Source organism: Mchenga conophoros, linkage group LG6, assembly GCF_057382185.1.
Source record: "Mchenga conophoros isolate Kocher_MC1m ecotype Shallow Benthic linkage group LG6, M_conophoros_male_GT1.1, whole genome shotgun sequence".
Classification (NCBI taxonomy): Eukaryota; Metazoa; Chordata; class Actinopteri; order Cichliformes; family Cichlidae; genus Mchenga; species Mchenga conophoros.
The window spans coordinates 16,043,215-16,057,644 of NC_140531.1; positions in this window are offsets into that span (position 1 = coordinate 16,043,215).

Consider the following 14,430-nt stretch of genomic DNA (forward strand, 5'->3'; position numbering starts at 1 on the left):
TTCTTGCAGTGGTGATAGGCAGGCTGACAGATGAGGTCAGGCAGGAGCCTCCATGGACTATAATGTTTGCAGATGACATTGTGAGAGTAGGGAGCAGGTGGAAGAGAGTCTGGAGAGGTGATGGTATGCCCTGGAGAGACTAGGGCTCTGCTTCTCAAAGTCCAGAGAAGCAAGACAGAATACATGTGTGTGAGATGGAAAGATGAGCATGCAAAGAGTAGAGACAGTGAAGGTAGATGAGTTTAAATACCTCAGGTCAACCATCCAAAGAAATGGACAATGCAGAGGAGAGCTCAAGAAGAGAGTGCAGGTAGGGTGGAGCAGGTGGAGATGAATGTCCAGGGGTGATTTGTGACAGAAGGATATCAGAAAGAGTGAAAGGGAAAGTTTAAAAGGTGATAGTGAGAGATCTGCTATGATGTAGTGGCACTGACAAAAAGATAGGAAACAGTGCTGGAGGTGCAAGAGTTGAAGATGCTAGGATTTTGATTTGGAAACAGTTGTGACAGTTTTCCAGGTTATTGTGAGTAATTAGTCTGTGTGGCTGAAATAAAGCTGTGATGATGTTCAAATACTTATTCAGTAAAAAATTTGTTAATGTTTGCGGAAATAAATGAAGCAACAGAAACCTAGGCCTAGAGTAACAGCTAATATCTACTTAAGCAGCTTGTTGTTATAACTTTTTTGTCCAAGAGACCTTCATGTGATGTCAGCACATGAGGAAACCCGTTCAGTAGCTGAGAGGTCCTTTCTAATGATTAGCTAATGACTTTAGTGTACCTGTGAATAGATTAACCCAAAACAGACTCTAATAAATCTTCTTTGTATCCCCCACTTTGTGGATTTGCTCATGAAGAACAGTAGAGCTATGCCTCTGAATCCAAAGCATCAGCTGATTTGGATTATGGGACATAATCAGGGCTGAGCCCAGCGCAGAGCTCCCAATCCATTTGTTTAGTAAGATTTGCACCTGTCGCTCTCCAAGTCCCGCCATACTGCTGAATGCAGTATAAACAAAGACTTCTAAATGAGTAAAAACTACATTCTGATTGAAATATGTGGGCTTCATTCCAACAGACACAAAACTGAAATAAATATAATTCTTTTTTATTTTACAAATTACATTTGCTTGGAATAAATTTTAATTTCTAATTCCTAAAGTGGAGAAGATTAGCAGCCCAATCAGTTTTAAGTTAGGGTGCAAGTGAACCGTGAATTTGAACAGAAAAGAAACAGTCAGGAGGGAAAGAAGCAAATTGAGGAAAACAAAACACACCATGTTGACTGTACTTTAAATAAAATGCACCAGACAGATGGTTGAAAAATGTAATTCTGGCCCTATTATCGACTTTTCATTTTTCTGGTCTCACTGGGAACCCACTCTATCATGCTGACACTTCGAGTGTAGTTAGCTTGCTGACAGTGACTGCCTTTCTGTTCACGGCGGACCAAATCACCGAGTCCTGACTCTGAAGGAAACTGAAAATTTCAGTAAATCATTTGCTGTCATCCCACTCAGAAGAATAAATGACTCAACACACAAAAGTAGTTTTCAAAGTTGATCATAACGCTTGCAAAGAGAAACCCTAGATAGACTGGGCAGAGACAAACAGTAGGACATGCTAAAAGGCCAATTTCTAACATTGGCTGTTTCAACAGCTGCGGTTTCTTTCAGCTATGACCACAACGGTTCCTTGGAGAGTACTTTGACCATGATGATGAAGTTTCTTTAATGTCAATAAAAAAGTAATCCAAACCATGTTTTTCCAGCTTTATCCAGCTATTGAACTAAAGCTACGACATAATGTCTAAATTAACTGTGGCCAAGTCATTTTTCTGGTTAAACAAAACTTAACTGTGGCTGTCTGAGGAGTGTAAATTAGCAATTTAGGAAGGTGCTGACAAACTGATATGTGGGCTTAGATTTAGACATATTATTTAAGACACAGAAATATTCCCCATGCTGTAATTTGTGTCTAAAATATTTCAATTACCCTGTAAAGATACCAAACTCTGTGTTCATTAAAATGAAATCACATGGTATATACTTTCAGTAAGGACGTAGCTATTTATTTATATATAATTTTTGACTTATCCTATTGCTTTTTAAATTGTACTTTGGGAGACACATTTCTCTTTGTTTCATTATGCTTACACTTTACATTAAGACAGAAAACACTGTTATTGGTGTTACTGTTCCATCCAAGTCCTTATATGTTATAAAAGAAAACATAGCTATTCTAGTGTTATTCATTTTTTATGCAATTTTGATAGACAGTATAGACAGCACTTTCCAGTGTAAGCTCTTCTTTAATTTATATACAAATGTCTCACTGCAATCCGTGTGAGCACATTTTGTCATTTTTGCTGGGGCTGATCTTTCAGTTCCTTTCAATCAGTCGCATTTTTGTGTGGGCAAGCGATAAGCCACAATCATCCTATATCTGCTTAACCTGCAAGATCTGTGGAAAACATATTCTTCTTTATCATGTAGGCTGGACAGGAAGTTATACAATATTCACTCGTTTGGTTTCTTAGCTTCTATCAACCTGGCTTTCCAGAATGAAAAAAAAAACATGGGAAAGGTTTTAAAATGTGTTTTGTTATCAGTGTAAATCAACACTGTGTTTCAATTCAAAGAAGAATCTCAAGTCTGAATCCTGTGTGAACACAGTCGTGACACTTTTATACTTAGACTGTTAAAAACTTCAGCGCCTCTGTCTACAATCCTCAATGTCACCTTTTGCCTAAGTATCAGTCTATTAAAAACACGTCATTTTGCAAAGCACAGTCGAAATATACCAGTAAAGTAACAAAAGGAGGCACATTCAACACAGAGAGTGATTTGAAAATGTATTTGTTTAGTGAAAGCAGACAATTAAATCAGTTTTTTTCTAATTCTCTCAAATAAGCACAAAAACTTTTGTAGTTGTTGCTGTTTTTTCATGCTGGGGTGTTTCAGCTCGAAACTTCAATTTCCACATAATCACAGAATTACATAAGAACTATTAGTGCTATTTTTACACTGGTAACTCTATTAAAAATACAATAGGCCTCTATGGTTTATCAGCATGTAAATTTAAGCGATTTATTTGTAATTAGCCATTTAATCTGGGTCTTTTTTCATATGTTACCCTTTGCAGATTTTGACTTTGCTGGATAAGGAAAAATAAGAACAAGAAATGAGCACATGGAACAATAGTAAGAAAAAAGACAGTACACAGCAAAGACAGTCATGACTTAAGTATTGTCCCTAATATGAATGAACTATTAACAGCGACAACTAAGAAGGCTATATCCCTTCAAACGATAATTAATAACTACATGTAAACACTTATCGCAACGAGCGAACAAAAGAACAACAAAAAAAAAAGACAATGGTCTCAGAACAAAGAGAAGAAAGAAACAAAACAAGGTTTTGGTGCACATTCTTTGATCTCTGTGCAAACAAGAGAAGTGCTATTAAAAAAAACTATTAAAGAAAAAGACAAACTAACTGCTCAGTGAAAGCCTGCTGGCTTCACAGTCTCTCTCTCTGATTGGATGGGGTAAAGACGAGGCAGTGGCCTCTGATGAGTACTAATAGGCCTTCTAAAGCCTGATTAATGTATCGACACGCTTGGAGAGTAATTGATTGCATTCAATAAGGCTGTAGTCATCAGCAGTCTAAAAAAAAACATTGACAGCTGTGGTTCATTAACAAGGATGGTCATCAGCATACAAATTATATGGAGAAAGTTAAGGTGACTACCTCAGTTTAATTCAGATTTAACAAAGGTGTTGATTATCAGTCCTAAAGTACACTATATAAAGTAACACCAAGACTCAGACATGTTAAATCTATCTGTGTTAGATTAAAGTAAACCTGCAATTCTGATTCTTTTCAGTCTAATTAAGAAAACAAAGCAAATGAGAGAAACGGAAAAGGTTCATTTCTGTGATTGATTTTTTTAAACATTATAATTTGAAAAGATATTCAAGAAGTTAAGCACTTATTTTACAAAGGTTCTATAGGACAATGCATGCAATCTGGCATCCCTTTCTCTCACTGATCAGCTCCAATGTTTAATTGTGACTTTCTTTACAGATGTAGAGCTAACGCCAAAATTAGGTTTCTTATTGCTGCTTCTTGATAGTGAAAGTATTCATCAGAAATAAGACTCAGTGGTTTTTATTACTGCAAATTTGACATATATACATTTGTCACTAGCACATAGAGTGTTGCTGTTCCCACCAGTGCCCAACCTTTTTGCAAGATCAAGCAAGAGAAAAACAGTCTTTTATTCTGATTTGCCCCTTTCAAAAAGATACAGAGGGAAAAAACCTAAACATATCAATAGCAGAAGTAAATTTACTGTAACAGTGCTCTGAATTATATCAGCCCCAACTTGTCAGTTTCACCACCATCGTTATTCAGGAAAAAACAATGACGACACAGTTAGATGACGCTTGAAGATCTTGGCTTGTTATAGCATGCCATATGTCACTGGATCAGTAGACTGCAGGACAGGGACAGAAATAACCCTTGGAAACCACTAAACCACTTGGCCTACTCACCGGGGTCAAGATTAGCAGCGTAATCACTGGCTAATAATGCCCCAATCTGCAAGATTAGCATTAAATCATGTTAATCTGTGCACCAGCACTACTTCTTTGCTTGTTTTTCGCTGCAGATGATTTTGTTCCATTACTGTAAGGAAGTTGGATTAAGTGTCATAATTACACACACTCAACGACTTAAATGACTTGCAAAGTATTTGCAAAGAAGAAGTTGCACTGCCGCCTTAATCTAATTTGTACGACGCATTTGGCAGAGTGACAGACCACTGCGATAAAACCCTGATAAACATCAGGAGTGGCACAAATTATCAAGTAATATTAGAGACTGACATTTCATTACTGCTGGGAGTTTAAAAACCCCCACACCAAAACTCTGTAACTACTAAAAAAAAGCCCTGATGTTTTTTCATCCAATTTCTGAGCTTTAAATTAGAATTTAGTGAAAGAAAACTTTAAATTCTTAAAATGTCAGACATCAGATTGTAGTTTTTCTTTTTAAATCCATGAGCAACTGCATTAATATCATCACCAGTCTATATATTTATTTTGGATTCAGGTTTTTCTGACTCTACACAAGTGTATTTCAGTCACTCAGCCTCACTGCAAATTGTTAAATTCTCTTTAAATTGTTGTTAATCTTGTTTTAATTCAGACTAATACCCATCCCAAGTGTTAATTTATCCTGGGTGATTTTCTCCCTCCAAAACTGTCAGTATTTTCCCCACAGACACAAAATATATCACACTATTCTGCAATGTATTCATATAACATCAATTTTAAGCGATTCTCTTTGGAGAAAGCCCCGGTCACATGGGCCTAAACCAGTTGTGACCAGTAGGCAACCACTGGTCACTGGGGAAAATGTGTATTCTCAGACTGGTTTGTGGATGATTGCTGAAGGTTGACTCCAGTTGCTGTTAAGGCAAGGCAAGGCAAGGCAAATTTATTTGTATAGCACAATTCAACAACAAGGTGATTCAAAGTGCTTTACAGAGACATTAGAAACAAAAACAAATAAAAAGCATGATTTACAATTGATTAAAACAAGCAAACAAACAAACTAACTAAACACACACATTTCACACCTGTTCGCGCGATCTGAACCCTTATCGTAAGAGGAGCTACCAGTCCTTCTGTGGACGAGCTACTTTCTATTTTAAATTCCCTGAATTTAAAATACTCTCTAGACCCAGTCTAGACCCAGTTGGGGAGCTACCCAGAGCTCTAAACCCACTTAACAAACAAACAAACAAACAAACAAACAAACAAACAAACAAACAAACAAACAAAATAGTATATAAAATCAAAACAGATAAAATCAGAACAGTAGATAAAATCAGTAGTTAAAGTGTAAGTTTTGAAATTTAAGCTTAAAGTGTGGATTTGGTGCTTTATTCAAATGCAGCTGAGAACAGGTGAGTCTTCAACCTGGATTTAAATAAACTGAGTGTTTCAGCTGATCTGAGGCTTTCTGGGAGTTTGTTCCAGATATAAGGAGCATAAAAGCTGAATGCAGCTTCTCCGTGTCTGGTTCTGACTCTGGGAACTGATAAAAGACCGGATCCAGATGACCTGAGGGATCTGGATGGTTCATACTGGGTCAGGAGGTCATTGATGTATTTTGGTCCTAAACCATTCAGAGCTTTATAGACCAGCATCAGAACTTTAAAGTCTATCCTCTGACGGACAGGCAGCCAGTGTAAGGACCTCAGAGCTGGACTGATGTGGTCCACTTTTTTGGTCTTAGTGAGGACTCGAGCAGCAGAGTTCTGAATGAGCTGTAGTTGTCTGACTGATTTTTTAGGTAGACCTGTAAAGATGCTGTTACAGTAATCAAGCCTACTAAAGATGAATGCATGGACTAGTTTTTCCAGGTCCTGTTGAGACATCAGATCTTTTATCCTTGATATATTCTTGAGGTGATAGTAAGCTGACTTTGTTATTGTCTTAATGTGTTTTTCTAAGTTTAGGTCTGCATCCATCACTACACCCAAATTTCTCGCCTGGTTTGTGGTTTTTAGGTGTATAGATTGAAGTTCTCTGGTGACCTGTAATCGTTTTTCTTTGGCGCCAAAGACTATTACCTCAGTTTTGTTTTTGTTTAGCTGGAGAAAATTGTGGCACAACCAGTCATTGATTTCCTCAATGCATTTACCAAGAGCCTGTACAGGGCCTCGGTCTCCTGGTGACATTGTGATATATATTTGTGTGTCATCTGCATAGCTGTGATAGTTTATTTTGTTGTTGTTTATAATCTGTGCCAGTGGGAGCATGTAGATGTTAAACAGAGGGGGTCCCAAGATGGAACCTTGGGGAACTCCACATGTGATACTTGTCTGCTCAGATGTGAAGTTACCTATTGATACAAAGTATTTCCTGTTTTCTACGTATGTTTTGAACCAGTTTAGTACAGTTCCTGAAAGACCTGTCCAGTTCTCCAGTCGTTTGAGTAATATGTTGTGGTCAACTGTATCAAATGCTGCACTGAGATCCAGTAAAACTAAGACTGACATTTTTCCACTGTCTGTATTCAGACATATGTCATTAAACACTTTGGTCAGAGCGGTTTCAGTGCTGTGGTTCTGTCTAAAACCTGACTGGAAGGCATCGTAGCAATTATTCTGTTTTAAGAAGTAACTGAGCTGTTGAGAAACTGCTTTTTCAATGATCTTACTTAAAAACGGGAGATTTGAGATCGGCCTGTAGTTGTTCATTTGTGTCTTGTCAAGATTGTCCTTTTTCAGTATAGGTTTGATTACAGCAGTTTTTAGTGATTCTGGAAACACACCTGATAATAAAGAAAAGTTGACGATCTGTAACAGGTCTGACTCTAAAGTCTTTGAGACCTTTTTGAAAAAACTTGTTGGCAGGACATCTAAACAGCAAGAGGAGGAGTTCAGTTGACCTAAGATGTCCTCCAGGTCTTTGCTGTTAATAGGTTGAAACTGTTTCATGGTGTTTAAACAGTTTTTTGGTGGACACAGTACATATCCTGGATCTGCTGTTGATGTACCAATTGCTTGTCTAATTTTTTGGATTTTTTCAGTGAAGAATTTGGCAAAGTCATTGCAGGCCATGGTCGAATGAAGTTCAGCTGCCACTGACACAGGAGGGTTTGTTAGCCTGTCAACTGTAGAAAATAAGACCCGAGCATTATGGCTGTTTTTAGTGATGATGTCAGAGAAGTAGGACCTCCTTGCATTCCTCAGTTGTAAATTATAATTGTGAAGTTTCTCTTTATAAATGTCACAATGAACCTGGAGGTTTGTTTTTCTCCATCTGCGCTCAGCTTTCCTACACTCTCTTTTTTCATTTTTCACTAGTGTGGAGTTTCTCCACGGAGACTTTTTCCTTCCAGAGATAACCTTCACCTTAATGGGAGCAATAGTGTCCATTACATTTAACATTTTAGCATTGAAGCTATTGACGAGCTCATTGACTGACCCTCTGGGCAGGTCAGGTGTTAATGGGAAGACCTGGTTAAAGATCTCACTACTGTCTTCAGTTATACACTGTTTTGTGATCACTGTTGTTGATATATTTGTGTGGGCTGAGATTTTACTTTCAAAGAAAACACAGTAATGATCAGACAGGCCCACATCAGACACAGTAATGTTTGAAATGCTCAGGCTCTTGGAGATCAGTAGGTCAAGAGTGTGTCCTCTATTATGTGTGGCCTCTGTTACATGCTGAGTCAGCCCAAAGTTGCCCAGAGTGTTACTCAGGTCTTTAGTCCCTTTGTCCTGAGGGTTGTCCACATGAATGTTAAAATCCCCAGCAATAATTACACAGTCAAAATCAACACAGATCACAGACAGCAGTTCACTGAGGTCATTAAAAAAGTCTGTGCAGTATTTGGGAGGCCTGTAAACATTAAGAAACACAACTTTGGATGGGGCCTTCAGCTGTAAAGCCACATATTCAAAAGACTGAAAACTTCCAGGAGATAGCTGCTTACATTGAAATGATTCATTAAATAAGACAGCAACCCCTCCTCCTCTCCTGCTCACCCTGGCCTCACTGATAAAACTGTAGTTAGGAGGGGTCGTCTCGATGAGAACAGCTCCACTGTTACTTTGGTCCAACCAAGTTTCAGTTAAAAACATAAAATCAAGGCTGTGCTCAGTGATTAAATCATTAATTAAAAATGTTTTCCCAGCTAGAGATCTAATGTTTAATAAAGCCAACTTAAGTGTTTTAGAGGTATTACTTGTCCCCTCGTGTTTGGGAGCAGTCTGTGGCACACAAGGTATGTTTACTATGTTTAAAGATCTTTTAGAGTGCAGCTCTCTGTGTTTTGACCAGGCCACATGTCTCCTGTCCTAAAAGTACAGAAATTTTAAAACCTTCTAGTAAACAGGGTCCCAGCTTCTCCTGGGAAAAGTCATCACTGCCATAATCCTCACAGCCCGGACCCTTCACACATCACGCATCAGACTGCGGAGACAGGGCATGAAGAGGAACTTACAGTCCAGTCCTGTCCTATGTTGAAGCGTCGGTTTGTGTTCTCTCATGTAAATGGACTGGTTCGTATACAAAAATTCTCTACTGTCTTTTCTAATTTCTTATTCACTGTTTTACAAACACTCATAAAAGCCCCTTTTTCTCTGTCTAAGCGCTTTCTATACAACATTCATGCACTGATGAATACTTCAAGAGCAACTCCACTCTCAGCATCTTACCCATGGTTACTTTGGCAACAAGGGATCAAAGCACCAATCTTCTGATCAGTAATAGGAGAACATAACCTGCTCTACCTCCTGAGCCTCAGCCAGCCCGTGTGCAGCCCTGTTTGTCCCAGGATGAAATCCTTGGCTGTCCTTCTTTCTTTTACATTTCTAAACCGTTGTACTTGTTGTAAAAAACCTTTTGTTTATTCTTTGTCTGAATTTCTGTATCTGGATCCTCACTCCACATACTCTGAGGAACACTGGAAAAGAGCTTTAACAATAATGAATCAGTAATGAATGAATGATAATCAGCATCATTCATGTCTTCAATTTTCTGAAAAATAAATAATTCTTCAAAAACCTCATTTGTATTTCTCACTTTTGTCAAGCAAACACTGTGTTGTTTGTTTCCCCTAATACATATCAGTCAATTCACAGAGAAATCAAAGATGGAAGCATGCACTGCAGGGAGCTTAAAGAGTTTATTTTGCACTTAAATGAAGATTGATGAAATCGTACCTTTAGTTGAGAGCTCATTCACTTCACTGTGACCCCCATTAAATGCCTTAATTAACTGAACATACCTTACCTTATGGACAGACTGTGTTTGTTTGTTTTTTTTACACACCCCATTGTATGTCTCTGTAAACCCTAGAGATGATTGATTGGAAAAATCCCAGTAGATAAATGCACTGAGTTACTACCATGTGACAGGCTGATTAAATATTTGGATTAATGAGAAGTTGAAGAGGTGTACCCAACAAAACTGCCACTGAATGTCCAATACAGTTTTAAATATTACATTTTAAATGGTTTGTGGCTTCAGGAATGTAAAAGCTAAATAATTACCAATTTTAAAATTGCTGGTTTCCATGCATAGCAACAAGACTGGCATGTGTCACCTCAACTGCCAAGAAATAAACGATATAACCGCTATAATGAGTGAATAGTTGATTGACACGAGCAGTTAGCACTTCAAAAGCATAATTACTATTGCTAATTCGACATGTATGTCAGGAGTACTTGGGAACATTAAAAACAGTTTAAGATTAAAACTACAAATATTTGGGTTAAATTTGATAAATTAATGACATCCTTAATCATGATTCTTCATTTTGGGGTAATAATGCAGATATTTACCCATAAATGAGGTCAGTCCGTTTCCTTCATCGATACCGTGAAAAAAAATCTTTTTAAGATAGCTCTGTGATCAAGATAGGTCCTCTCCATACTGAGGATATAAGAACTTTGTTGGGTGTTAACTACCCACTTACACAAGAAGCAGTCTAAAGAAGCAGCTGTGAGAAATATACAATGCAGTGGTGATGAATGAGGTGTGTTCACTCCCTTAATGATATTGACTTGACAGCTTATATTCAGTTTGACTTAGAATATCACAGTGATGAAAATATATCTCTGTGGATTTACCAAGAGGAGTTTTTGTGATTTGATGTTGTTCAGGCGTTCTTCTTCATGTACTCCTTATATCATATTTACTTCAATGATCAAAAGACTAACAAAGAAAATTCCTGGATTTGTTTTGTTTGAGTCACCAACATGATTTGTAGGCAAAACACAGGCCTCACATTGTCTTTATTTATTTATATGGCTTTAGTTCCTGGTTTTAGTTGCAGCAAGCCATAACAAGCTTGATCTGTCATATGGTTTGAGTTATATGAACAATCACAACCGACGTTTTGTCCTCCAGCGTTCTTCATAATGGGGTTACTCTCAAACTATTTTCTGTCGCACATTGACATTGTATTATGAGTCATTCATTTTTTTGTGTTGCATTTTTTATCTGCTGCACACTAATTAAATTTCTTGCCATGAGTCAGGGCGCTGAGGCTTTGATATTTTGCGTTTTGTCGATACAAAAATTGTCTCCTACAAGCAGGACAGCCTTTTCTAAAGGACGCTTAAGGGGTTGAATTTTTAGAAATACATTTAGAAAGTATCTGGACTAGACTAACTTCTGCATCTGTGTTTCTCTGCCTGTAGACAGTCAGCAGTGGATCATCCATCACTCCTTTGTGGACATGTCAGTGTGAAAAGCTGCCAGAAGGCTCTCTACTACACACCCCTCATGTTTGGAGTATATTGTGGGTGTGTTTATGGTTTATTCTGGGTTATTTTTTTTCTAGTTTTTGTGGTTTTCTTATTTTAGACACAGACACATACTGTATGACAAATCAGCTCCTTGAGTCCTTGTCTCCAACTTCAGAGCTCAGAGTCCCTGCTTCACATCTCTGATTGGAGTAACATGTGTTATCGTGCTGTCATATCACAGCCTTTTTCTGCAGTTCCATGGAGTTTAAAATATAAAACAAACATCAAACACTTCTTTCTAATTCCATGGAAAGTTGGTCATCCCCGATGATTTACATAAATTGTTACTGTTTCCCATGCCGTCAGTGACACTGAGAGCTCACTCCAATTGTTCACCAAGTATGTGTGGTAATGAGATGTTGGAATTATACAAGATTTGCTTAAATTTCGTTGTTTTTCTTATTGTGAAACTGTTTGAGAAACAAACTGAGGTGTACTATCTGTTATTGTGAGGTTGCATGAAAATACCAGGAAGTTTAGGCTAAACTGAATAGCTTGCAGTACTGTGGTGAATTTGCTCTATATTTTGTAATGGGTAATCCACCAGTATGCAAGAACTTGTTAATGAAAATAATATTTCTATGCAAATGACCACGGCAGACCCAATGACATTTTACTGCTTTTCAGCATCTTTTATTACACACACAGTTGCTGTTCAGAAACACACACACCACATATCACCAACAACCATGACCGACAACAGTGAGTGGGACATGGGGAACTTCCACTGCAGCTATCGGTTGCCATCGACCTTTAGCTTATGGTTTCTTTTATTGCAATCAGTGATGTACTAAAGCACTCTAAACCAAACTCTCTGCATTTTTTGCCATTTTTTCACCTGCACAGCTTTTTGCCGTGCAGGTGAGTCCATCTCACCTGCAGCAGCATTGCAGACCACGCCCCGCCATGTTCTACTTGAAAAATGATCAAGGTGTGGTAATAGATTGAGACCCAATTGCAGGATGCGATAAACAAAGGCTGAACATAAAGTTCCGTGTTTATTTCAAGAAAAGAACAAGCACAGGTACAAGTACAGGTAACAAAAAATCCCATTAGGAACAGCATGGATCCTGGGATGACTCTGCAAAGGGCGTTGGGAACTATGATATTATGGACCTAATCACAGAAAAACATACGAAGGAAATAAACTAAATGACTGATGACTTGTTTCTGTTCCCATTTTTTTTTTTTACGATCATATACTCAGTCCACGAAATAAATGCTAAAAACATTTGTTTGTGTGTGTGTGTTTTGAGATAAGCTGCCTTCAAGACCTACTGAAGGTCAAAACTTGAGATTTACATCAGCTAATACAAATTGCAAGCTCAGCCTCGAGGAACAGAAGGAAACAAAGGTTCAAGATGCACAAGATATATCCAGTTATATTGACAACTATGAATGTAATCTATGTGATGTTAGCTAGCTAACAACGTAGCTCTTTTCTTGCACTGCTATGAGCAGTAATAGTTAAACCAGAAGTAGCCAACTGGAAGTACTCAGCCACACACTTGGATTCTAGAGCCTGACAGACATCATCTTGTGACTGGAGGCTATGGGGTTCAATAAATGTGTTAAGCACTATATACACAATGCCTCCACTACGACTGACCTTTGGACTCTTTCACCTGCAAAATCCCAAAACAACACCAGACTACATCGACTCCTAACCTACCCATGTACAAAATAATATTTTTTTCTTTATTCCATTTGTTTTTCTCTGATTTAGTTCTACATAATGGATGTTCAAGCTGAGCAAAATATAACTAAGATTGAGGTTAAAATAAAGTTTTTGCCATATTAATATGACACAACCCATATGGAAAAGATATATATAAATCTTATAAAGTTTGTATCTGTCTTGTGTGAAACTTGTATGAAAAGCATATAAGTGTGAAAACAGATATAAGATTCCTTGAAAAATTATATAATGAAACTTGTATGTATTGGATACTAACTAAAACAATGTATGAAAGTAATGCGAAAGTGGCCACTTTCATGATTAAATCATGTAAGCCTTATATGATTTACTCATGAAAATGGCCACTTTCATGAGTAATCACATATAGGTTTTTACTATTTCTTTTCCGTATGGGAAGATTCACTTAGCATCACACAAAAGCAGATGATAGAAACATCCTTTCCTACCTTCTTACTTTGATTACTTATCAATATACATTTACTTGAGTACACAACTTGAATCAGTGCTTGAACTTTTGGCTCAGTATTTTTAACACAAACATCTGTATTCCTACATAAGTGATGAATGTGTGCACTTAGGCCAACTCTGACCATTGTGCCATAATGGAGCTATGAGTTCAGTGGAGCAGACAGATAGAATGATATACTTTCACTTATATTTTTGAAACCATAAGCTTATTCTTTTGTTCAGAACATGAACCTGTCAGTGTTCTTATGGCAAGGCTGAAAAGTGGGCTGATAAGAGGGCACAGGTGGCAAATCCTCATGGTGACAGTGAGGTTGAGTTAGGGTTCAGCGATGAGGAGTGTGACGGAGATTTAAAAAAAAATCCTACAGCAACAGAAATTGTCAGGATGACCTTCTCCAAGTGTAATATGCGCCAGGGGTATTCCAGGAAGTTTTTACAGTGGAGTGTCACAGGGGACACAAAGAACATTGAACGGTGGCCTACAGAGAATCAGGATATTTAATCAAAAACAAAATCATTGTAGAAAACGCGATCTTTTGGAGATTTATTCAGTTTCATTTCTGTGTTCTGTTGCTGATTTGTCATGTGTAAAGTGTTGTTGAACAAGTATTTAAACATAATCTTGTGTTAGATAATTATTTTGTAAGTTGGAAAAAAATCTTTAGACTTTTTGCTTAAATAAAGGTTATAATCCTACTTAAGGAGCTTAATAGTGCACAGGTTGCATCATCAAAATATATCTGAAATACCTACAGTGAATGCAGTCATTAGTGGAATAAGAATGATTGATTTTACTGAGGTGTATATCTCTTTAGTGTTGCAGCTGTTGCTATTTTTAATTACTTGTTAATATTTATTACTGCTTGGTAGCTTGATCCATCACAGGGGTGGGCGGTTAATGCTACTGGTATTTTTCATGTAGTT